At 37.2% G+C, this 25,297-nt stretch overlaps 1 protein-coding gene and 1 pseudogene across 6 annotated transcripts in view; one reads left to right on the top strand and one right to left on the bottom strand.

Annotated features, from left to right (window-relative positions):
• The window catches only part of PDE4D (phosphodiesterase 4D), a 1,272,577-nt gene that overhangs the window by 866,705 nt on the left and 380,575 nt on the right, over window positions 1–25,297 (top strand). The window lies entirely within an intron of this gene.
• On the bottom strand, window positions 5,520–11,326 carry LOC109453217 (leucine-rich repeat-containing protein 34 pseudogene; annotated as a pseudogene).

Raw genomic sequence — 25,297 nt, 5'->3', positions numbered from 1 at the left:
TACATGTTTTAATGCTATTAAGAAGTGTAGTTTGCAAACAATATTTCAAACTTTTGTCTATTTAAAATGTAGTGTAGATTATTTATTTTATAAGTATAGGCTACATAGACTCTATATAAAAATCTCCTCTTCCCCCTCATGAAACTATTGTTGTATTGATGTTGAGTTGAGTAATGGAAATGGGGTGAGATGAACATTTGATCACATGCAGTGTGGTTTTCTAAAGTATGTAATCTAAACCCACATTTAAAGCAAATGCAATGCCAAATGGGCAATACTTTATACAAGATTGTGTTGCTCATGAACTTGCCATCCAAAGATGATCACATCTCAGACTAGTGCTTTTGTAACAGTGCCAGAGGAGAATAATTCCAATGGGGGGTTAATTTGAACATATCCAGCCAAACGGCCAAATGTTACAGTTCGCTGTGAAAAATGTACATGTGCTTGCCTTTTGCAAATGATGTATTTCCAGGCATTCACCAGGCCTATTATAATCAGTTAATATTTTTTAAAAAATAATTGTTACTGAAATATATTCTACATACATGAAAGTTCCTAGTTATAAGTGTACAACTTGATGAATGCCCACAAAACAAATATATCTATGTAACCATCATCCAGATCAAGAAATAGAATATTATCAAATCGCTCAGAAACCCCTAGGTACCATACCCCAATCACCGCTACCCTACTACCAGAGGTAACCAATATCCTGACTTCTATCATATTAGATTAGGTTTTATCTGTTTGATTGTTTTTTGTTTGGTTGTTTTTTGTTTGTTTTAATGTTTATGTGTTTGTTTGTTTTTTGTTTGTTTTAACGTTTATGTGTTTTTGGCGAAGTGTTGTTTTTTTCTAAGCTATTTTATAATAGCCAGAAGCAGAACTCAGTTAAATTTTAATTTCACCATTTTCTCCATAAAATGGAGGGAAGGAAGCGGGGATAGGTTGCTGGGAAGAAACTCCTGCTTCTCATTCATTCTCTACACTATGACATACATAACCAGGCTATAAGAGCCTTGATTTGTGTCATTTTTGTGCTCGTAAAGTTTTTGAAAACATCTGGTTTGGTTCTTTACACGTTCATTACATAACTGTTTTTTGTATGGTTTAATAATAAAATGGAAACAGCCAGAAAGGTGTGTGTTTGGGGCGGGAGGGGGGAAGAGTGTTCTTAAAAGAGTGTCCTGTAACTTCCTTTAGGGCTTAGATGGCCAGGGAGCACACCATAGCAGCTTGAGGATATGGAGGCATACAGCAATCAACAAGCCCAGCCCTGCAGTAATTGAGTCTGGACATCTTTGATTCTGACAGTCAAGAAAAGTACTGCGTAGGAGATTAAGCCAAGCTTTCTTTGTTCATCTTTTTATATAGAGATACATGTGGGCCTTAGGGGTGGGGTAGAAAACAGAATCCTCAGTCCCTCTAAGACGTTTTCTCCAAACCCTTTGAAATCAACTCTGATTCACCTCAAGTTAGTTTTCTTGCTTTGCAAAGCTAATTTGGCATAAGTCAGTTCAAGGTGGCAGAAGTAAAAATTCTTGACATGCCTCATATTGATCTTAAGGTGAAATTAAGGCTACAGATTTGTCATCCATCAGAGAGTTGTGAAATCAAATGTAAGATTATGCATTATACTTTTCACTTTCTGTAGGGTCGATATTTAGCCATGGTTCTTAGCCTTCTTTTGGATAAGAGACCCCTTTGAGAATCCGATTAAAGCTATATTCCTTCTTCTCTGAAAGATGCACAGAGACAGACATGATTTAGCTGTTGGCTTAATCAAGTCACAGACCCCCTTAAGCTAATTCATGAATCCCTTTGGGGATCCTTGAGCCTTACTCTAAGGTTTTTATTCTAAATTCTAAAACTCTCAAGTTCACTAATGGAAACAATCTGAGAGTGATGAAGATATGTCCCTTATTATAGTTCTCTAGGCAAGGAGACTACACAGCCTTCATCATTTACCCCCTCCTCGGTTTTATTTTCCTCCTTTATAACTTGAAGTTTTTTTTGTTTTTGTTCCTTTAATTTTTTTCTTATTTCCAAATCCGGATTATCCTGCCTCAGTTTACTTTCTTTTAGTGAAACAGAATGCATTGCTTTGGGAAAAAAATATTAGCACCTTTCTAGTGGGGAGAAAAAGAAGATACAACCCTGTTTCTATACTTGAAGATAGTCATTTAGTTGAGTTTTAGTTGCTTTCTATGTTTGGACTTAGATACTGGGGATAATTAGCCTTTTTTGTATAAAATTCAACATGACTTCAGTTATTAATATTTTCTTATTTTGGTTACACATTGCACAAGTCAGGATGAGCTAGAATATTCTGCAGCAATCCAAAATCTTGATTCTTAATACAATAGTTGATTTCTTACCTTTTCTATATAGTCAAGATAAATAGACGAGGAGGCTCTGCTCGCCATAGCCAATCTGGGACCCAGGGTGGCTGATGCTCCATTTCAACACTAGCCTCCACAATTACCTTAACAGATAAAAGTAATGTAGTTAATCAGGCTTAGGATCTTAAAAACTTCACCCAAAAGTGACACATATTACTTTGGCTGAAATCCATTGATCAAAGTATATCACCTATCTATGCCTGACATCAAAGGGGTGAAGGGTGTGCCCAGAAAGGTGAGAACTAGGAGTATTTGGTAGACACATTTACTGTGGTTTCACTCTTTTCTGGGCTGCCCCTCCCATTTCCCCTAATGTTTTGGGGATTTGGTGGTAGGTAAGCAAGAAGAAGAAGCTTCAGCCATGTTAACTATGTTATATAATATACCTGAACTTAAAATAAATAGGTACACAATGGCATATAATGAACTTTAAAGAAATAAAATACAAGCAGGAATTTTTAAAATTTGAACATAACACTGAATTAGTCTTATTAGTATTATGTTACTCTAGGTCATTGACACTTGTAACAACACATGTACTGTGATTTAAATTATATAGGAACATGCCCCTCTCTACTTACCTTTGAAATTCTTAGTCAAGGTCAACTTTTATGGAAGAAAATGAATTAAGAGTGAATACAATATCTAGAATACATTCTGGTTTGTTTATAAATTCTAAGCTAAGCTCTGTATGGGAACCATCAAAGGAATAATGTTAGTGTTGCTCCATTTTTTAATTCAGCAGAACTGGCTCCTGTTGTCCCACTTGGAGTGACATGTTGAGGTGATGAGCAACTTGGCAAATTTCCTTGGCCATTTTCGTCTAACAGTTCAATTTAGGGCATCCTTAAAGGTCTTTGCCTTTCTTTTAGCCTGAGCATTTGCTTGAGGGTGATGAAGAGTCATGATGACAGATTGGATGAGGTCTAGCTGCACAGATTTCTTAAACATGTATGAAACAAATGCAGATCTATTGTCAGAAGTAATAACATCTGGAAATATATACATGGGAAAGCCCTGGTACAAAGCTGTTTTTGTTGAAGCAGAGGTATTTTGAGAAGGTAGCCCCAACAAGCAAGAAGTTCTTGTCCTTGCAAAATAAATAGAGATTCTGACAAAGTCTTCTTGACTGTTTTCCATAGGAAGGAAAGATGTCATTGATGGATTATATGGAGTGGTCTGGCGTTGGCTACCATTTTCTAGATAATCAATTATGGGCTTTAGATATAATTGTTAGTGCATATATCATCATTCAAAAATTCCTGAGTAAATTGCATTTATTATTACTGTAATAATGTGATGAATATATGATGTCTCTCTTTTAACCACCGAAAGTTGAAGAGCAAAACTTTGATTAGACACTGGGGTCTAAACTGTATATTAGTTCAGATGAAACTATGAGAGTAAATTGGCTCACTGAGCTGGTTAATGTGAGAAAACAAACATCTAGAACAATCTTGAGGATATGCTTAGCTGCAGAGCTAAAGAGAGAAAAAGAGATGGAGCAGATACAGAAAAGAATTCAAAGTGCACTTCCCACAAATACTAAAACAGAAGAACCATGTTGTATACTACTGAGATGTAGAGGTTATAAGGAAGTACTTTCGAATGAATAGTGAGAACTAACAGTGAAATGATGAATTTCGGGAAGCAATAAACCCCACATTACTGGTAAGTAATCACTTGCCAGGGGAAAAAAAAACGTTTAGCCATGGGGTCTATTTATATTTAGTTGCCTGTAAGGAGTACTTCAAAGTTATGTCAACCTACCTGTTAGTTCCCAGATTTCTTTTTATCAGGATCCATTCTTTAACGTTGCTGGGAATAATCAGGCTCTGCCCAGAAGTGTTTCCTTACTTAAAGAAAATTAAATTTTGCCCTTTGGACTATGTTTATACCAATTTTGGACTAATTTTGTGCTTTGAACTAATTTGCCCTTAATCACTGTAACAAATACAATTTATTAGGTACATATTCTAGGCTTTCTTCTAGGTTATTATTTCTTCCTTCCTATATTTCATTTTTCTTTTTCTTTTGTAAGAGAAAATAGAATGATTCAAACTGGATGGAACTACGTTAAGGGTCATACACCTAGCTTTCTCTGACCTGAAAATCTGTGCTTATAACGAGACTAAACTCAGTCCTATTTATAGTGTCTGGTGGGATTAAAGAGATGGGAGTTGCATGTAAGAAAGTAATCCTCCTACAATTTGCTTTTAGCCCTTATTTTCCATGTATGTTGAGAGTATTTCTAGTCAGAATTCCCATCTTTTAAAGCTGTTAACAACTAGCACTCAGTCTCCAGTAACTTTTTAATTAGTTTGTGAAATATTAGCCCTTTAATTAGGCCTAGTATGGCTAGCTAGCTGTCTTCAGCACACATTTTAGGTAGGCATTAGTACTGTAATATGGAACTGGTTTACGATGTTAATTTTAAAGTTTACAGGAAGACAAGTTTTATGAACTATGTTGAGAGACTTTATGACCTGTCAAAAACAATTCATAAAATTCCTATTTTGAAGGGGAAATTAAAAGTCAAGGTGAAGGGAAGGTCATATTCTTGCATTTGCAGGAGATGAAGGGCACAGATAAGATGCCTTTGAAAGTTAATGAGAAAGCTACTTGTCAGGCAAGCCATTCAAGAGTAATGTCCGCAAGTGAAATGGGTTGTTGCCTTTGGGGAAATGATTTACACTGTATGAAAACAAAGAAAATCATCCTGGTTTAGGAGCTGGGATGAGGGCGCACACCTCTCTTCCAATTATTTGGCTCTCCCTTCTTTCTGTTTTCAATATCAGCCTTTGCATATGAAGAACACTGTCCAAACTGGGCTTCCAGTGAGGTGTGTACTTGGTAGGATTTTAAACAATAAGATTGGCATGGGATGCTTCAGTGAAAAGGCATATGTACTTTAGATTTGTATTTACTTAACTTTTCTTTTCCATAATGGACAGCTATGTCTTTTACACATTTGACAAAAGTCACTTATTCTAATTTATGAAAGAAAAAGTTAATAGGCAAGAAAACTGTACTCTCTCTGAACATAGTAAGACAAATATATGTGGAAATTATTTTAGAGCTTATTTTTCATAGATGTCGACATATTGTACAAGACTAAATAAAACCTGCACTAGCTGAGTGGATACAAGTTTCTCCATAAATTGGTGTCCCGTGATAGTGCTTTTGAAGGCCATGGGAGACTCCCGCAAGATACCCCATAAATGGCTCCACATCTGTATTGTCTGGTTTTACACACCCCATTTGAATGAAGTCTGACTATGCCACACAGGTAGCCTCCTCAAATTTGTTTCCCCAAATGTGGCTGTTAGAGAGTGTGGGATTTGTTTTCATTCGTTGTGAAAGTGCAATACGTCCCTGTCCCTCTGTGTTGTTTCTGACTACGACAACCAGCTGATATAAAGGTAGTGCAGGCTTTCTTTCAGATACAGAGCAGCACATAACTGTTTTACACCACACTTTCTTACGTGTAGCATGCTTACTCATGTGTAGTTCAACAAGGCAGTGATTTTCTTTTAACATGTGGCCTCAATGAACTGTGGACCCTTCCTGTTCACTGTACAGTATAGGTCGGTTTAGGTTTATTCCTTTAATTGTTTGGTTTTGATTTAGGACTGTAGCAAATGCTATCACACTGTACTTTCCCAGGTCACAGTCACCCAGATCTAACTTCTCTAAGGATGAATTTGTAGGATTGCCGCAAAAAAATTCCAGTTTTATTTTTGATCTTGTTTCCAGATATTCTTATGTATTTCAGAGTTGTATTCTTCTGGAGTGCTTTAGCAATCAATTGTCCACCTTCAGGGCAAATATCATTAACCATTACTATATGGATTCATCTCTAAAATTCTAGAAAGAATCCCAAAATCTTTACCTGTTACTCTTGCCACTGGCATTAAGTGATTGCTACCAGCAATGTTAAATGTGATTCCTTCCAATCCCTTTTCAATTTCTTCATCCACTCTGTGGAGTACATGAAATATAAAAGGGTTAATTTTCTGGAACTTTTCCATAGATTATTATAATGTTCCTGGAGACTGCCAGTAGGTTCTGGAACTTCCTTCAGGACTATCTGTCACACAAAGGGAGGACATGCCATGGGAACTTGGGGCTCTCCTGCCGTTGGGAGGCACACCAAAGTTCTGGCTGCAGCTGGGGTTCTGGGACTTTTTCTAGCCGCACCACCTCGGATCCCCAGCCTGCTGGGAGGAATGACTGGCGCAATCTGGCAGCTTAGGCTCCAGTGCCCATTGCAAGCATTTCTTCTGGGCCAGTCAGGCGTGGAAGAAGCACATCCTGTCTCTTACCGCTAGAATGGGGCTCAGAGTCGGGGCGGGAGTAGGGGACTGAGACGTGGCTGGGGCAGCGTCCGCTGGGCTGTCTGTGTTTACTTTTTATAGTTCAACTGGCTACATGGGAACAAAGTCGGCTTAATAAAGTGTTATCTTTTGGAAGACAACATGCATGATTAAAGGAATATGTGATTTCTCTTTTTGAAAAAACATAGCCTTTTCCTTCTCTTTTCCTGTGTTTTTCTCACTTTCCTGTTGTCTGACTTGCTTCTAACAGGGATACTTATGTCCTATCCCTGGTCATTGTATATATATTTTAAACCATTTTAATGTGAAATAAAGCAAGGTGTCATTTCTTAACCTTTTTTTTCATAAATACAAAAATAGAATCTTGTAAACAAATTATCTTGAACACAGAGTAGCTACCTCTGAAAGCTTGACTACTTGGGGGCTGTAATATGTTACACTACCACCTTAAAATTAAAGAAAAAGTGATACTGGAGGAAGGCCATAGTTAGATCCGACCGAACTGCTTGTCACTTTATATTCTTTAGGACTTTTTAACCATCTTCCTTTTTTGGATGATGCATTTTGTAGCGGCTGTCACTTGTGCAATTGGAAAGGGAAAAGGAAATGAATAACATCCTTTGAAAAAGTATAGAGGGATTGAGTCTATGATGATCCTTAGGATTTGCAGAAGCCTTTAAAGCTATTTGTGCCGCTTTGTGGTGCTTTGTGCCTTGTGTCGGTTAATATTTCATCTTTACTCCATGTTTACGTTCTAAGATATAGGAGATGTTTTTTAAGTTGTTCTAATGACCTCCTTCCCCACTCTACCCACAAGTCTTCTAGCTTCTGGCCAACCCTATTGGCTTCTTTAATTTAATCTTCAGAGTCCTTTCACTCGTTAAAGCAAAACAAAATGAATGCTTATATGCCAAGACAGATATGTGCAAAATCTCCTAAAATGACAATACAGGTTCACCTGCGAATGTGAAACATAAAAACATTTCCATGTAGCCTCTGATGAGTGTGCATATTAATAAGGAGGTCAGTTCACAGTTTGCTAATACTATGATTAGTTTTTTGTTTTGTTTTGTTTTGTTTTGTTTTGTTTAAATTGAGGTGAAATTCACCTAAGAGCTATTTGTGTTTTTGGCTTTTGTTTGTTTGTTTGTTTTTTATTTTATTGGGGAATATTGGGGAACAGTGTGTTTCTCCAGGGCCCATCAGCTCCAAATCGTTGTCCTTCAATCTAGCTGTGGAGGGCACAGCTCAGCTCCAAGTCCAGTCGCTGTTTTCAATTTTCAGTTGCAGGGGGTGCAGCCCACCATCCCAGGCGGGAATTAAACCAGCAACCCCATTGTTCAGAGCTTGTGCTCTAATCAACTGAGCCACCTGGCCGCCCCTGTTGTGTTTTTTTGTTTTTTTTCTAAGTTATATTTCAGTTGGTAGTGGAGCACCTCAATCTGCTAAAAGCATCTCTTTGTATAAAGTATGAAGTTGTATATATGAAGTGCTTCCTGTGAAGCACTGTTTTATTCTTTTAAATATACCACATCTTGGACATGAAATCAAAGTTTCTAAATGTCTAAAGCAAAGAAATATTAGAAAGCTAACAAAACATTTTCTGGTAAAAAAGAAACAAAGGAAATCAACTTATCATTTTGCTTTATTCAGATAAAAATAACTCAAGGACTAGCTAAACACTAGTAGTAGTGAAAATGAAGGTATCATAGGTCAAGGGATGCTAGACAAATGATGCTAAATTAAAGTTCAGTCAGATTCATGAGTTTGCACTAAAGAAATTTCGCTGTACACTCTGTAATATTTGAAACTATTCCTTGGATCATTTCACTGATGCAATTGTGGGGTTTTTTTGTTTGTTTTGTTTGTTTCTGTTACCAACTGCATGCAACAGAATTAACTAACATCAAAATAGTGACCTCTATGAGTGGGAGTGTAGACTGCATCTTATTAGCAAGAATCTGTGTATTGTAGGAATGGAAAGCCGTTTTGATTGATGGCACAGCACAATTAAAATAATGCATGCTGTGCTAGGTTGTTTGGTTTGTTTGTTTGTTTTTGTTTTTTTAATCAACAGTTTGTTGGTGAAGAAAAATTAAATAGGGAAGAGACAGATTCCCCATCACTTTCCCTGATGCTACGTTGCAGTATGCTGTTTTATTAAATTCTGACAGAATGACGTAACTCAGTTGCCTCAGAAAATTATCTCTGACAAACAGCACTTATAAAGGAGAGAATCCACACCTTTTAGTATGTGGTTTCTAAAGCTATAGTATGTGTAGACTGGTGCCAGGCTGGCTCCATAAAATTCATTTGAGGTTCTTATTTAAAATGGAAATTCCAAAATCTTACCTCCAGACGCTGATTCAATAGATTTAAGTGGGTTGTGGGAACGTCGTGATTTTGCCAAGCAGCCCACGTGATTATTGTAACACACGGAAGTAGTGAGAAGCAATACCTTGGGTCTCTGTCCTTTGCAGCCAGCACCAGAGAGCTGTGCTGCCACCACATGGATGTCCCCTCCTCCTTGTAAATGGGAGCTCTTCTATTCCTCTCTCAAATGCCACATTTTCTCTTGGGACTCTTTCTTTTGTTTGGTTCTTGCCTGTGAAGGAAGAGAGGGAAGTGTCATTTCTTCTGCAGGAACTGTTCCTTTGGCTTTTGATAAGTGACAGAGTGAACAAATTTCTTCACTTGGTATGTCCTGGGCCTTCCACTGCCTATTCCTGAACTGTCACTCATTAGAGGTACGCCACGCAAGTCTCCTGCATTCCCTGTGTAGAGGGCTTCCCATGAGCATTACATACTGTCAAAGATATCATAATACCTGCACAAAGGCTGACACGCTGATAAAAAACACACACATTTGCCATTTATGATTTCCATGTAGCGTTTCCTAAATAGCCTATATGTAAAGCTTACTAGTCTTTGCTGTATGCAGCATCTGATTCTGTATGTTAGCTTGGGTGCCATCCATGTTAATCATGACCCCGAATTTCATAAAGTGTGCCCTTCTGCCAACATTGCCATGTCTCAGATTAAAGGAAGCCCATGACCTCGTAGTCATGACAATAACTGTTAGCAAAACCTTGTTTCTCTCATAACCTGCCAGTGTCAGGCATGTCCCTGTCCTCTCTTCCTCATGCTGTAGGGACACACGATGTTGAAGCTCTGAATTAGAGGAGACGTAAGAATCAATGTCTCCAAGCTTACAATGATGGAAGCATTATTATAGGCAGTTAACGAAACTGTTGAAGTACAAAGGAAGATGATAAATTAGACACCCCCAGGATGGAGTCTGTGATAATGTAATAAAGAACAATGCTCTTTTAACTTTCGGAATAATGCCCATCTTATACTTGCTTTTCGTGGCTATTTCACATGCTTTATTTGCCGGGTGGTACACTACATTAGGTGATTTAGGAGTTTTTATCCCTATATCAATGTTTTGTTAAGCAACTGGGCACATCCATGAATTCACTTTAATCCTTCTCTTTTTGTGTTTTGTTTTTTAGGTAAGTACTTTTGGTTTTCCTCTTCCTTAAGGCTGAAAGAAAATGCACCTGTCTGATGTGAACAAATGGCTTATAAACACACAAAAAACAAATTATAAAAAGTAATGTGAACAGTAAACAATGACAACCTACCTGCTACCGGTAAGAATTTTAAGTGCATTCAAAATTCCTCTTTTTTTCCAAGGAATGGAATTAACAGTGCAAGATGATGGGGGCGGGGGGGGGGAGGTGTTGGTGGAAGGGACTGTTGCTGTGAGAGTAAGAAGATTACAAGGAGCGTTTGTGACATATTTATTCATACTGCTTATTGGGTAGGTGAACAGCTGATGGTGCTGAGCTAGCTTGCCGTTGCCCAGATTGAAAATTAGTCACCTAACTGCAGCTTTTAAACATTTTCTGGAAACAAGATGTGGGCAATGCTGAGGAGTTGTTTGCCTGTCACTTTGTTTCTAAAAAGGAGTAAAAACTAGAAAAAAAATTAATATTTTAATATTTAATTTTCATTTGTGTACGTATGACACTCCCTACTTACATACTCTAGTAACATGTGATCATGAGCAGATGTATAAGCTTCTTCCAGAAAAATCTTTAAGCTTTTGATGATAAATGGATATAATCTGGGTGATAAGAGAGAAATGCTGATTGACTCAAACATAATTTATTTCATATATTGCATGTATCTTCTCTTTCTCATTTTACATATATAGCTTCTATGTACATATCAAATAACATATACAATACAGTTGAATTCGTAATGCTTCGATGGCATTTTGCCTTTACTCTCAGCCATTACTTGGCTATGGAATTCAAGATTTAAACATGTATGGTGATAGTATATGTTCATAAAAATTTCAGTGTAGCCTGTTTAATAATACACTACTTTTAATTTAAATTGAAATTTACTATGCAATGTAAGTGAATAGATATATTAATAGGGATATATTACCATTTAATATGAATAGATCACAAAGGTCCAGAGATGTTAGAGACTGCTTCCAGTGACTGAGTTATTTTCTATGCCAGTTACTTTGCTTACCTCATTGAGTTCCGTGCTCTCCTGGGCTATCATACCTCTGCCTTTGCTTTGTTTAGTTTTTGTCTGTGTTCAGTTACGACCCCATATCCTACACAAAACCTTCCTCAAGTTGTCTAACACAGACTGGTTTATCCTTGCCCTAAAATCTTTCTTCAAGAGAGTCCATGTATGTTTGCTGGAGCTGCCATAATAAAGCACCACAGACTGGTGGCTTAAGCATTAAGCAATTTTATGTGTGTGTGTGTGTGTGTGTGTGTGTGTGTGTGTGTGTGTATGAGGTCAGAAAATTAAGTTTGCAAATTTTCCACCGTGCACTTACATGTATGTATGTATGTATGTATGTTTTTTTTTTTCTCTTGTTCTGGAGGCTAGAAGTCTGAGATTAAGGTGTCAGCTGGTTTGGTTCCTTCCGAGGCCTTTTCTGCTTGTCTTGTAGATGGCCATCTTCTCCCTGTGTCCTGACATGGTCTTTCCTCTGTATGTGTCCTAATCTCTTCTTAAAGGACACCAGTCATATTGGAATAGGGCCCACTCTAAACACTTAATTTTAACTTAATTACCTCCTTAAAGACACGTATATCCAAATACCGTCACATGAGATTAGGATTTCAACGTATGAATTTGGGGGTGGGGGATGCAATTCAACCCATTATCATCCTTATTACAGTTTCTCAATTATTTTCTAATCATTCCATGAAAATTAGTTCTGTCTTCCCCAGTTAGAATACAAGTCTCAAAGATAATGACTGATCATATTTTAAGCTTTATTTATGTTTTTCATAGTACCTAGAGGGCTAGGCACATAATATTAAATAATAAATATTTGTTGTTTGAAAATATTGGAAAAAATAGGGTAAGAGTACCAAACGAGGGTCCTTTTGTCCCTTCGTCTGACTTCAAGTCCTTTATTTTGACAGAAAGAAAGCAGTACCATAGGTCTCTGGGTCAGGCAGTGGTCAAGTGCATGGTATCCACTTCATTCCTGGGAATCCAATCAGCATTATGGTCAGCAGAGGAAATGTGGTGCAAGGAAATGCTGATTTCTGCAAATTTGTACAAGTGTGAGGAGCGTTGAACCCAGGCACATACCACGGAAGATGAGTTGGGCTTTTGAAAAATAATTATCTAATTAAGAGTATTCAGAACTAGAGGAAGATTCTTGGAGGATAAAATGGTCCTGTAGTACATTAATGGTCCCAAGGTAGTATATTCATTATTGTGGAACTAAAATACATTTCAGTTCTTGAAATCACGTTTTAAGTTCTGAAATTCTGCTTAATTCCTTACTGATAATTCTAAGTGTACAGCACCTTAATTTACATGCAAGACAATTACCTCAGTAAATTTTCAACACTGAAAAAGTTGACTCAGTTTGTATACTTGCTTCAGTTTCTGTAATATTTTATTTTTCACACTTTCTAGAGCCAGCATTCAAAAGTATTTTAGTGCTTTAAAGTAGAATCATTCTAAATTCAAATGATACAGATGCTCATTTAATGCAGTTATAAACATGGTTTCGTGGCTTTATAGAAAATCTTAAGAAAATACAAAACCCCCCAAACTTCAGCATAATCATGTTGCTTTCTCTTAGCAGATGTGTATCCTTGGGCGAGTTATTGCCTAGTTGCTGGTATTAAATTAGTAAAGAAAAGCAGTCCAGTCCTTGCAAAATAGTTTAGTTCAACAAATGTTCTTTTCCTTTATCCCTATTTCAGGTTGAATTTTGCTCAGTGGACTAACCATCTACAGTAGAGGAAGGGCTTAGATTTGATTGATTCATTCTTTCATTTCAATAATCTTCAAGTGTTAGTATCCACTGTATCCTGGTTTCATACTAAATGTTGAGTAAATAATGGTAAGAAGAGAAAACAGACACAGTCCCAACTTTCATGGAGAGATGGGCCTTAACTAAAAGGTCCAAAAATATTTGTAAAATTAAAGCAATGATAAGTGTTATGCTATATAGTGCTAGCAGATTTTGTAACAGGGATACCCATATTTTTCAAGGGTATGTGGGAGACGTCAGGAAACATTCCTCTTAGAATATAAGTGAGCTGAGTTTAAAGGAGTGTGTGTGTGTTCCATAGTAATAGTAGTTAGAGTGATGGTGGTGGTAGTGGTGGTGGTGGTGATGGTGGTGGAATGGAAAAGCAGGAGGATGAAATAAATAAAGATGAATATCAGTGAGCAACAGGTGCAAAGTCCTGATGTGGGAAGCAGTATGCAGAGCAGTTTCCCAAAGAAGGCTAGTGAAGCCAGGATGCAGAGAGCTAAAAGGAAAACAGCGCTTTATAAAACGGTGGGGACCAACTGAGGCAGGGCGCTTTAGACTACATTAAGTAGTTTGTCTTCTATCCTAAAAATGATGGGGAATCAATAAAAGGCTTAAGTGGGTGGGAAGGTGAGGTCCATAGCATATTCAAATTTGCATTTCTAAAAGATTCCTTTTGTCTTCCAATGCTTTTGCAAGAAAACAGAAATTCAGAATGTGTCTTTATAGCAAACACACAGAAGTTTTCCCACATAGGTATTTTTTTATTGCATTAATTTTGCACATGTGATTTCTGAATGACCTGAGATCTTTTAAGTTCTCAACACATTCTATTTTCTGAATCAGTGACACTTTAAAAGGAATGTTGATTTAAACCTCCAATTACAGCTACTAATTTGACCCAATTAACCAAAAAAAAATTCTGGCAAAATCCCTCTACTAATTTCACTGTGCAGTTGTATGATCTAGCAATGGAAAAATTCAAACAATAGAATCATTATCATAATTTCCCTTGGCGTACCTTTGTTATCACCAATGAACCCGTGGCCACCTGGCTTTAGTAGAAAGCTTATTGAACATGTGATTCAGGGAGAGGACAGACACCCCTTTTGATCCTCGATGCATCCTGTGAACCAGGTTGGCACTAGTCATAGATTTTAATATGGAAATACTTTTGCTTTGATTTGCTGGCAAGAAACCTTACTTGGAGATGCTGTGTATGTGAATTTAACCTCATTTTCCATTTCTTCTTAAAGCTTTTTATGTGAACCTTCTGTAACAGTGAATTACCATAATCAGTAAAGATTCATATCAGAAGTGTAGGGAGTTGGAAGGATTCCCACATGGTCCGTGTTTTCACCACAAAGCTCATGTTTCAGTGAGATGCAAATGCATCTCCATCCTAGCATTTCAACTGAGTCCTCTAGATTTCATGCTCGATATTGACCTAAACAAGTCAAACATATGCAAGTGAATTCCATTCCTGGATAAAAAAAAAGTGTGGCTGGTCGTATATGGTTGACAGTTAGGAAGAAAAATGCATCTATTTAACAAAGACTGACTATTGTGTATGTGAAGAAAAAAAAAATGATGGTAAGAAAATTTGAAATTGTACTCATCTGATTCTTGCAAAACCCCAGGATGCTCAGAACTATTCAGATTTGTTGGAGATGTTAGAGGATCAGTATGCCCGTCATTTGGCTAACGTATGCCCCCCCAGAGTCTCCTTGCTTGGCAGCCTGAACCGAGACACTGCTGGGATATCTTGGTATCATCTAGAGATGCTAGCTAATCTTGCCAGAGTAGAATCCAACTAAACTGCTCTGTCAAATCACACAATTAATTAGATAACATAATAACATAACTAAGACTAAAATAATTTGGGAAAGAGATATGTAGATAATTGAGGGTAAGTTGCTCTATTTGCTCTTCTCTGAAGTTTGTTTTTTTTTTACTTTAGAAAAATAACAAGTGATGATTAAATAATTGCCTTAACTGAAATGTTAATTTGTTCATTCCAAACAATTTCATGAATGCTCTTATGTTATTTACCTCCATTTCCTAACATGACCATCATAGCATAGCTAATCTCCTAAGAATGAGAGTTTGCAAATACCAACCACGTTGGCTAGTATCTTTGTTAACAAAACACAGTAATTTTTGCATTAAATCCCAAATACTCGATCTATTTTTTCCATTGAAAACTCTTAAAATGGAGAAGAAATAGGGACCCGATAGGATCATGAGTGGAAGAATCTAATGGAAACCCATAAAATGGATCAGCAGATTCCAGAAAAATCTGTCTAATTCACAAGGTAGCATGTTAGGAAAATTAATTTGGGGATCTAAAGAGCAATCCTTAGGAAAAAGTCTAATTTTCTCTGAGGTAGTAACTCGTTAAGTCCTACACAAATAAACCAATTAAAACATTTTGACTGAGAAAATAAAATCAAGCATATGAACAAACCAGTGGAAAAAATATAAAGTTCAGTCTGTAAGTTGTTAAGGTTTTTATCATCATGTATTGCTCTTAGCTGAACTGAGTGCAGGTAAAAGGTCCAGAGCATGGTGGCTTCATAGGCAGCCAGAATGGTCTAGAGAGTAATTTCTTAATTACCAATTGACTCTATTTTATATTGTCCTTTAGGAAACTAAGTTTCAAAACTCTGTCTAAAAGAAACCTAAGAAGTTTTAATTTTTTAATTTATTTTCATTTTTCTTTGTTATATAAGGATGAGGTGTTTTGTTTTTTTTTAATAAAAATTCCAATACTGCAGAAATGTCTGACAGATAAAACTGCATATTTGCCATCTTCTCTCCCGTCCCCTGAGATAACTATTTCTAAGAGTTTTCTATGCATATTTAGATTTGTTTTGGTACATGTAAATATATATAATTTTTACTGCAATGGAATTTTACTACATACTTCCAACAGACTTTTCTTTATGTAAAATTTCTTAACTGTGTATCTACATTGATACACATTGCTCTGTCTGTGAAGTTGTAAATAGAACAAAGCAATATATTCCCTAAGAGAAGCCCTAGATATTTGAAAGTAGTCCATACACATTGCGGTCAATTTATGTTTGCCTTTGCCTGAGAAAGCTGACATCCTCCCCATCCCGCCTTGAGAGCAGCTGGATTCTGTCATGGTGGCTGCATGTCCTGGCAGAGCTCATGTGCCACAGCAGTAAGCAGTATGGGTTAAGGAGCAGGTTTTGAGTGATTTACCAATCAAACGTTGGTAAGAAGAGAGGAGGCTGTGGTTCTCTGGCCCTGCATCGTCCCTCTTGCTGAGCCCTTTTTTAGGACAACTGTAGAGAGGAACCTTGTCAGTGGGGGGACAGACAACTCTCTTGCCTGCCAGATTGTCTAGGTTTAGACGCCAGCTCTTCAGAGGAGTTGTCTAGGAAAGCCAGCTGCCCAGCCTCAGAGACCTTAGGAAAGCTGCATGTTCCTTCAGCCAGGAAAATGTAATCAACAGTCTCGTGGGAAGCTGAGTGTGGCTAAGGCCTCTCCAGATGAGAGAAGAGGGAAGCTGCCAACAGCTACTGGGTTTCCCTGGAAATAAGACCTAACTGGAAAATAAGCCCTAGCATGATTTTTCAGGATGACATTCCCTGAACATAAGTCCTAATGCGTCTTCTGGAGCAAAAATTAATATAAGACCCGGTCTAATTTTTGGGGAAACATGGTAGTTCATCGTCTAAACAACCCAGTGTGAGCTATCAAGGTCATTTTGGATACCACCCATGGTATTCTTCTGGTTAAATCATTATTCCTTGATAGGCTTGAATAGTAACAAAACTGACATCTTGGCATAACTTTCTGGTTTGGTGACTCCTGTTTAATTTTCTAACACAGTTGGTTTCTTTCATACCCTCTTACAAGTGATTTGGTGTCATTTAATCCTGCCATGCCTCCCACACAGGAAAGATAATGAAAATCATCCTTTTAATTATCGTAATAGTTACTTGGTCATTATAATTTTTATAGAAAACGTGTTATAATTTTGTTGAAATAAGTTTACAATAAAATGTTAATTCATTTTCCTATGGATTATTCATATTTATTGGTTGGTTCCAAAGTAATTGCGTTTTTTGGCATTTTTTTAACCTTTTAAACTGCAATTACTTTTGTACCAACCTAATACATCTTTCAATTTATATCTGTATAACATACACATCTAATCAATGTGTATATATAATTTTTGTCCTGAACTTTTTTCACTTACATTTATTTTCTAAACACTTTTCTATTTTATTTTCACATGATTATAATTGTCCTCATTTAATGCCTTTTAACATTACATTATAGAATATCCCTAATTGTTAGAAAGCCTCTCTCATACTGATTTGAAGGTTGCCTGATTGTAAGTCAGTTATTGTTTTTAGTTTTGTGCCTTAGAAAAATGGATGGCTGGCTTCACATGGTCTGTGGACCCCAATATTGTATGTAAAATTTTGTACAAATGTGTAGTATTCTAGAGAGTATGTACCTGGATTCATTAGATAAAGGAGATCTATAATTAGTTAAGAACCATACAGGATTGAGTCAACTCTCCTTCCACGGATTGAATAAGTTAAGTGGGTGCCTAATTAGGGCCATAAAGTTAGATTTTCAGACTACTAGCACTTGCTAGCTACCGTGTTTCCCCAAAAATAAGATCTAGCTAGACAATGAGCTCTAATGCATCTTTTGGAGCAAAAATTAATATAAGACCCGGTCTTATTTAACTATAAGACTGGGTATCATATTATATCATATCATACCGAATCTAATATAATATAATGTAATGTAATATAATACCCAGTCTTATATTAATTTTTGATCCAAAAGACACATTAGAGCTGATTGTCCAGCTAGGTCTTATTTTTGGGGAAACACGGTACCTTTAGTATGATTTCAGTATCATAGGATCATCTGACCAGCCAAGCTGTTTCAAATTCCTGTTAGATTACAACTTTAGCTACACATTTCTTTCACTTGGGAAATCTGAAAAATACTGATGCTCGCCCCCACCTTGGAGATTTTGATTCCACTAAATGGTCAGGGTAAGGGTCAGGTCAAGGTGCAGTCAGAGTTGAGAACCACTGGATTTCAAGTTTGAATGAAGAGAACATGAGATAGGTAAGTGCTGTTGGAACTATCAAGATAGAAGGCAAAAAGAAAACTCTGTCCATCACCACTTATTTGATCCCTTTTACCCTCATTTACCACGCCCCAAGAACTAACTTTGGGTGGTGAACACACAATGTGATATATAGGTGATGTAATACAGAATTGTACACCTGAAATCTATGTCACTTTACTAACAATTGTCACCCCAGTAAACTTTAATTTAAAAAATTATCATAAAATAAAATTTAAAAAAAGAAAAAATAAATCTGGGCACTCACCTGTCTTTCCAGTGTGAAAATATTTTACTTATCCGAAAGCTACCCCACCACTTCAAATAAATACTTTAAAAAATTAACCTGGTCTTTTGAAGCACCATTGTCTAAACTTTAACACAATTTTCCCCTCAAATTACTAAGGGATGAAGTAAGCGATAGTTCTGCTTTGATAACAGTGAAACTAAAGCAAGAGAATCCAGCAAAGAGGGTCATTGGAGAACAGTTTTATTCTTAAAACTGTTTAATGAATATTTAATGAATATAATGAATAAAAACTATTTATTCATTACAAATTCAACCCTGAAAGAAAACATACATCAAATTATTTAGATGAAGGAAAATGTAACTATTTTAATAAAAACATTATAGTTAGTTTTTTCTGGTTTACCACTTCTTCATCTCATGTAAATTATCTTGTCACATTAATAATAAAATATTTAAAATTACTGAAGGATGCTGTGATCTCAATGAGAAGTTTCATGTAAAGGAAAGAAATCAGATTTCATTCCAGCAGACAGAACTATGTTAGTTAAACTTTCTGTATTCCTTTTGTGCATGTCATTTTATTTTGGCAGGTGAGAGATTAAGGACTTACCAAATCTAAAAACAGTTATAGTTTAACAAGGAACCAATTTGACTGTTTCCCTCCCCACCCACCCCCAACCCCCGGGTTAATTAATTGTCTCCTATTTGATTTTTTTTTAAAGCTAATCCTTATTTTTCAGTTCCATGGGACACTTTCAGTCTTATTTTCCCAGTTGAAAAATGAGATGCCTTAGGTTCCATCACAAGGCACTATAGTTGATTATAATCATTTTATAAATATTTTTAATTTTATAAAATTATTTTTAATTGAATTGATTATTATTTTTAGAACTATAAGAATTCAACAAAGTGGAAAATGTCAACCAAATCATTTTGGAGTTCGTAGGAACAACAAAAGAGAATATTGTTTTTAATCTGATCTTTGTCTTTACCTAATTAAGATTTTTATTTCTTTGTGTTTAGAGTCAGCCCATCTGTCTCTCAGTGTCTCCCTGACACAGAGTTTGATAATGGTTTAAGACATTCATTCATCAACTGTAATTATTTTCCAAAATATGTTTTGTTTTGTTTTAAAAAACATGGTAAGTAGTTCAGGAAACAAGAAATGGATAGGGAACCCAGCCACAGGCAAAGCCCCAAAAGAACTTACAAAGCAGAGTTTGAGGAAGTAGTCAGGTAGTGCCTATGCTATTTCACTGATACATCCTCTCTGAAGTTCAATATTCTTCAAGGTCTATTGATTAATTCTTAGACCCTGTCCAGTGAAATTTTGCCATGAGTTCCTTAATGTCAAAGTTGTGTTTCTGAATCTTAAGCAGCTTAGTGTAGTTTAAAATTTACTTATGCAATAACCTATTCATACATATATGTGTATATATATATATATATATATATATATATACATATATATGTGTGTGTGTATGTGTATATATATATATATATATAGATAGATATAGATATAGATATAGACTATTATGATTATTAAATGCAAAACATTGTCTCAAAGTCTGTTACTACAATGATGAACATGTTTAATACCATGTTTCCCTGAAAATAAGACCAGGTCTTATATTAATTTTTGCTCCAAAAGACGCATTAGAGCTTATATTCAGGGGATGTCATCCTGAAAAATCATGCTAGGGCTTATTTTCTGGTTAGGTCTTATTTTCGGGGGAACACAGTAGTCTTCTTCCACACAGAGTTTCCAGTTTAACCAAACTGATTAGATGCTCAATATATGTTTGTTGGGTGGATAAGAGTAAGTAAAAACATGAAAGAAGCCATATCAACGATATGAACCACATTCACCAATGAATGGCTGCATGTTTTTTTAATCAGTGTATTATGAGAACCTGTCACAGAAAGCAAAATAATGATGATAATAATTATTATTTGTATTATTATTACTATTATTAAGGAGCTCACAAAGTCAAGATAGTGTGGTAACAAGAGTACGCACGCAGATAGGCCAGACTAAAGGTTCACTTCCTAGTCACTGTGTGACCCCAGGCAGTTACTTCGCCCCTCTTAGCCTCATTCTCCCTATCTGAAAATGTGAACAGTGGTATTGCATTAATTTATTCACCCATTCAATTTTTACTGAATGACTCTTGAGTATCATTTACTTTGCTAGGGGAAATAAAAAGGAAAGCATGATAAACCTGGTAAACCATAGTTTGTAGTGGAAGAAAAATCTTAGTAAGTAATGGCATTAAATGTGATGGAAGTATTTGTTCTGGCCTCTGGCCTGTTTGCTTTCCTTTTTTTACTCTTCCCCTCCTTTGCCCTTTGTTATGGGAGGCTAACTCTGGTTCCCAGGCTTTCATGTCTTTTGGTTGATAGATAGAACCAGTGTATTGGAGCATTTGGAGAGAGAGAGAGAGAGAGAGAGAGAGAGAGGCCAGGGTGTTTTCCCTCTCTGCCTGAGGCAGCATGTAAGGTTGTGATGGTAGGTATCTCCTCCAGGGCTCCAGCCTCAGCTTAGTGACCCCAAGCCCTGGAGTCATCAGCCCTCCTTTTGTTCCTCCAGACCTGGGGTGGTAGAGGCTCTGTTGTTCCTAACCTCTGGGTTGCCTCACAGTCCCTATTTGACATTCACCTCTTCCATCACCTGTGTAGTGAATTGTATCTATTAAATTCACTGCTTATGAAATACGTAGGGCATTTCTCTTTCCTTAGTTGGGTGACTTTTTTTTTTTTTAAGATTTTTTTGTTTGTTTGTTTTTTTATTGGGGAAGGGGAACAGGACTTTATTGAGGAACAGTGTGTACTTCCAGGCCTTTTTTCCAAGTCAAGTTGTTGTCCTTTCAGTCTTAGTTGTGGAGGGTGCAGCTCATCTCCAGGTCCAGTTCCCGTTTCTAGTTGCAGGCGGCACAGCCCACCATCCCTTGCGGGACTCAAACCAGCAACCTTGTGGTTAAGAGGACACACTCCAACCAACTGAGCCTTCCCGGAGCTCAGCGGCAGCTCAGCTCAAGGTGCCATGTTCAATCTTAGTTGCAGGGGGCGCTGCCCACCATCCCTTGCAGGACTCGAGGAGTTGAACCGGCAACGTTGTGGTTGAGAGCCCACTGGCCCATGTGGGAATCGAACCGGCAGCCTTCGGAGTTAGGAGCATGGAGCTCTAACCGCCTGAGCCACAGGGCTGGCCCCAGTTGGGTGACTTTTGATAAAGCCTTGGTAAAAGTGATACAGGGAGGCCCTACATTAGATATAGTCAATAAATGTTTACTTAAGAAAGTAAAATTTAGGTCAAAACCTCAAGTGTGAATAGGACTTTATCAAAAGAGAAGGGGAAAATTATTCTAGATCATGTGGTGCGAGGAGAGGAAATAAGGCACATTTTGGGAACTGGAAACATGGATAACTAGAGTGTGAAGTATAAGAGGGAGAAAGGGAAAGAATATTAGAGGACTTTCAAGCGTAAAGGATTTTGAATGCAAGCCAATTGGAAGACATTGCAGTGGAATGATAATGGGCTTTTGTGTTTTCCAAAGTCACAGTGGCTACAGTATAGAATTGTTTGGAAAGTGGAAAAGAACCATTTAGTACTGTTGCAGATGGTGATGGTGAGATAGAAAAATGGCATGGCAATAATGAAAGTGAAAACATTTGAGAAATAGAGATAAGAGGCAGCCTGAATCTCTTGGTAATTGATAAGCTCAAGGAAACAAGGATGAGGAAGGAGTTAAGCTTGCTCCCAAGTTTCAAAATAAGGCAAATGGGTAAATAAACGGGATGCTGTTCACAGCAATACTAGAAGAAGAAGAATTCCGTGGTCAAACTTGAAGTATGTGTGGAACATCTCCAGAGTGAGCTGTCCAGGAACCAGATATGTTACATGCATCTGGGGCTCACGAGGCAGATCTGAACTAGAGATACTGATTGGGAGATGTTCATCGACAGAGGTCATTGAAGGTTGTTTGAGTCAATGAGATCTACCAGGGGGGTATGCAATGTTAGAGCAAGAGAGCCTTGTCTCGGCCCTGAGAAATTCCAACATTTGAAGGGGAGGCTGAGGAAGAGATTGAAAAATAAACGGAGACTCGAACAAAGAGTTAAGAAGAAAATTAAGAAAGTTAAGTGTCATGAAAGACAAGAGAAAGGGGTGTTTCAGAAAGGAGGGAGTGGCCAACAGTTTGGGAAATGCTCATTGGCTTTAGTGAAAAGTAGGTAAATGGGTGGCTAGGTGAGAGAAATTTCCATAGTGGTGGGAGCAGAAACCAGATTGCGGTGGGTTGAAGTATAAGTGTGAAGGGAACATCAAGATAGTGGATATAAAGAAAATTATTTCAAGAAGTGTGGCTCAGAATGAGGAGGAGGTATGGAGGTAGCTGAAGAAAGTAGGAATTGAGCAGAAGGGGCCATATTTAAGAGGGGGAAATATTGATTCCACTTGAACTCCTATGGAAAGGATTTGATAAAGAGGAAGATAATACTGAAGAGATAATGGATGAAGCTGAATTTCTGAGGATGTAAGAGGAACTGAAATCCAAAACACAGTAGAAGGATTTGTCTGAGGTGCAAACAGAAGGGAAAGTGGAAATCATCAACGTGGATGTCAGTACATTTGTCAGTGTGGTGGCTGGACGTGGAAAGCGTTCCACTTTGATGACTATTATTTTCTCTTTGAGGAGGAAAACCATCTGCTCTGTGGGGGAAGTGAGGAGTCAGTGTTTGAAAAGAAAGAAGAAAGGACATTTGCTATAGTCTTTAGGGAAAATGGGAGAGAGAGCTGATTAATAGTTGTAAGTGCTTGGGTTATAGTTAAGATGTATTCCCAGACTTGTCTCTTTGAATTTCATTCCTTATGCTGCTAAACCACTCCTTTTGACCATTAGATAAAAATGATGTACTCTGTGCTAAAATGCTGACCTATCGTATGTCTTTTGTTACCAGCCAATACTGACAGATTGGTAAATTGAATAGTTAATTTCATTGATATGAATTAAGATGTTTTTTGAGAACAATATCTTAAATAACACATCCCTCAATTTTGCATACAGTTTATAGGGCAAAGAAAGATTGCAGTGCCACAAAAACCTGAAGTAATAAATAATTTTCTTTCACACCAAAAGTAATATGCATAACATACTATCTTTTCCAAATTCATTGCCTTAAAAATGCTAATCAGTTGGCACTAGACGATCATTTGTGTAGTCAGAATAGAGCTTTTGGCTTAGCATTTTATCTGAAAATAAACCTGAAATTGTGTTGCTCTGGATGTCGGTATGGTACATATAACCAGAATGCTGAAAAACCTAACTGCCAAATGGCAAATACCGCATAGAGACTGAATTCCATCAGTCACCTACCATTTGGTGAACATGTGTGTGTTCCTGGGTAACTGAAATGCCATATACTAGTCCAAGTCTTTGCTTTTGAAATGCAAACAGTCCTACAAATAGTGTCATGTAAGTTTCAATGATTCAAGAAAATCAAGTAATTTTGTGGAGCTTCCTCACTGTTTCATAGTGACAGTTGAGAGTGGGGGTGGACTTTGAAGCAGATGGCCTTTTCCTGCTACTGTCAATTTCTTATGTATCCCTCAGCATGAGATGTGAGACTGAGAAAACTTGTACAATTTCGCCAAGTTAAGAATACAGACATTTTAGTACTATTTTTACAGTACTAGAAAGAAACTTGTTTCTTTGAATCCCAAACTCCATATCTGTGTCTTTGCAAGGAATTTGTGACAGGTAAGAAAAGGGAAGTAAGATAAGGGAGTTCAATGTGAATAATTAACGTAAAGTCTCCAACATTAAATAAGGAGTACTTTTCTGTAGTGAGTTCAACCTTTTGCTGGGTAGGATATTTTAAAGTTTTAAAGGTTTTTTGTTTGTTGGTTTTTTTGGTTTGATTTTATCACTTTTGAGAGAACATTGTAGAGAATTTCTGGCACAAACTTTCCTGGGCCTAAACGTTTCTTGGTAATGAGTCTAGATTTGGAGTGGCCAATAATTCACTCTCCAGGAATAAGAGGGGAGCTATCGATATTTTCACCAGAAAACTGGAGCAAACCCAGAAATAGGTGCAAAGCAGGGCTATCTGAGGCAGATCAGGGAGGTGTGGAGCAAAGGGGCACACTGGTCAGTAAGGCACCTGAGCCATCTGTCACACTGGAGTATGTGACTGCAAATGATACTAGGATTTGTATCTTTTGGCACTTCAAAAGTGTCATTGTGTGGTCAGTAATCTTTTACCTTTCCTCTGAGGCAGGGCCTCTCAACTTCTTGACCTGGAATTAGTGTCAGGAGATAACGCATGGGTTGTAGGCAGAGGGTTTAATAGGCTCATTTGGGGAAAGGCTCTTCTATTTTCTGGTTTTAAATTTTTGTTCCCAGACTATGACATCCCTCCCTTTGCTCACTGTGTTAGCACAGAAAAAAATAAATAAATAAATAAAAAATAAAACACACATTTGAGAATCACCATTGTAAAGGTTGTTCTTTGAATTATAGCTGCGATTACTTCAGTTGTAAATTTTTGTGGATTATTGTTGTAACGATAGTGGGAATGATACCCTGGTTTGTTGAAAATTCAAGGAACTTTATTCCCAACTCCACATGAACTTCCCAAGCACTGCTTCCTAGTGGGATAGCTGAGGCACTTGGGAGAACAGAGCCCAGAGTGCAGAGAAGGTAAAGAGAAAAAGCTTTCCCTTCTGTGGGGCTGAGGGAGTGCTGAAGCACAGGGTGGGGAGTCTTGCCTCAAATGGCAGCCAGGGGATCTTTTTAGAGTTTATTACCGAAAACATCATGAAAAGTTTGAGAAGGTACCAACTGATTTTAC

This window comes from Rhinolophus sinicus, chromosome 3, assembly GCF_057876585.1.
Source record: "Rhinolophus sinicus isolate RSI-liver-muscle chromosome 3, RSI-T2T, whole genome shotgun sequence".
Classification (NCBI taxonomy): domain Eukaryota; kingdom Metazoa; phylum Chordata; class Mammalia; order Chiroptera; family Rhinolophidae; genus Rhinolophus; species Rhinolophus sinicus.
Note: the sequence above shows the minus strand (reverse complement) of the source record. Positions and strands in the feature narration are given on the sequence as shown.